A 2,095-nucleotide genomic window follows, 5' to 3' on the forward strand; every position below is an offset into this window, starting at 1 on the left:
ACTCAATATGTCAGTTTTGCATTTAGGTAGAGGAAGGTTTTAAATCTGTGGAATATACACTCACACAAGACCCTCAGTCGGCAAATGTCTCCCTCCCACTGAGACCAGTCTGAACCATTCATTAGTACCTGCCTGTCAGAATTCCATGGGATAGGAGGGCAGGAGGCAGAAAGTAGAGAAATCAAGAAGTCCATTAGAGACTACTGGCAATCTGGCTCCTCATGAAAGAGAAGGGACAGAAATTTTTTTCTATCTATAAACACCGCACACACACAAAAAACAATACATGGTTTTAAGACCTGAGAAGAGTAAGCCTTCATACTAAGGATGAGGTGACTACAAATTGTAGACAACCAAGAAGGGACTTCCAGGGTCAGACTGCAACCAGAGGAAATAAGCGTATAAATTAGAGAAGCAGGATAAATACACCATAACCCCCTAGCCCCAGTGGATCAGTCATAGACTAAATGGAAGAGAAAGGAGATAATCTATGTATCCTGATGGCAAATCCAGGGCCCATGCTTTGACCTGCTGCCCCCAGAATAAATGGGGCTGATGTGAGGACTCTGTCTCCCTTATAGACAGAGTTTTCACTATTATCATCACCATCATAAATTGCATCAAGATTATTGGCATCATAATCATCTTTAGTCAATGTGGCCTACCAGCCACAGTTGGCCTACTAGCTCAGTCGAGCCAGGACCAAGATCCACTTCCAATCAGACCAATCACAGGCCACTTCTCTATAGCACTAGGTGCCCAGGGATATTGGTTAATCCTGAGCACAATGTCTAACATATGATTTTAGCTCTCAGAACAAAACTGACAACAGTGACTTTCATGATGAAGTCATTCATAAAACAGACAAATATAATATGTCAATAAAATGCAAAAAGAAAGATAGCAGTTTTAAAATTCTGAGTTAAAATAAAAATGTCTACCATTTATTGAACGGCTGTTTTGTTCTAGATACTTGACTTAATCTTTGAAGCTTTATAACAGCCCTATGAAGAAAATTTCCCACATTCACAGATATGTTAAGTCACATAACTAGTAAGTGGCTGAGGCAGGATTCCAACCCAGATCTGTCAGATTCCAAGGTCTATGCTTTTAATCATGGCACTAAACAGCTTTGTTATAGATTTTTTGTTTTAGATTTCAAGGAGAAGCCAAGAAAACATACTCTTTTAAGAGTTCTACCCTGTGTCTGCCCTGAATTCTTCTATGTGGACCAGACTTAGGAAACAGGTATGAGAAAGGCCCTGGCAGAATTCAAGGCTAATAGCTTTTCCTCTTGGAGCAAAAGCCCCAGGCCTCATTCTCCACGAGTATACCTGCCTCTCAAGCTATATCAATCTCAGAAATGAGTGGGATGTCATCACTGAACATCTTAAAAAGTTAAGTATTGATCTCCCTGGGCCAAGGATCTTGGAGCCTTAGGTAGCAGATTCTGTTTCAGGTATTTTTGACTTGCACAAAACTGAGCGTATTGAGTGGGGCAACTGGATTACAGAACACAGTCAATCCCTGAGACCTTAGTCACCCTATAATAGGTACATAAAATAATCACTCTATCTGTCTTTTGCAATTATCTTGATAAGCTGGTGATAGAGTATCCCTTTTTCAAGATGCCAGTGCCCAAGGAAGAAAATCTCCCCTGGAAGAAAAAGTGAGACATGCAGATGTGGTTTTCCACAGATTCCATTTTCCTCTTCTTCCTCTTAGAGTCCATCTGCTCAGAGGTTGTTTACATTGAGCAGTCCCAGATGACCTAAGCACTAGAGCATAATTAGCCCCAGAGTCAAAGAATGAACACGTGGGAGAAGTGACTTTATTTACAGTAGGTAAAATAAACGTAATTAGTTTTTAAAGGGAGAACAAATGATATTAACACAGATATTGGCAACAATCAATAATATTAATTGGATTAATTCATGGATTAAAATTCAAGCCTGATGCCATAACTCACAGAGGTCCTGTATTTATTTTTCCATAATCCTATTCAAAGATGTCATACCAGGCAGCCCAGAATATAATTTTTGTCAATTCTCTCCTCATCTAGAAGGCATGAAAAATTAGCCCTGTTGGGTATTGC

This window comes from Propithecus coquereli, unplaced genomic scaffold (genome assembly GCF_000956105.1).
Source record: "Propithecus coquereli isolate 6110/MARCELLA unplaced genomic scaffold, Pcoq_1.0 Scaffold59, whole genome shotgun sequence".
Taxonomy (NCBI): Eukaryota; Metazoa; Chordata; class Mammalia; order Primates; family Indriidae; genus Propithecus; species Propithecus coquereli.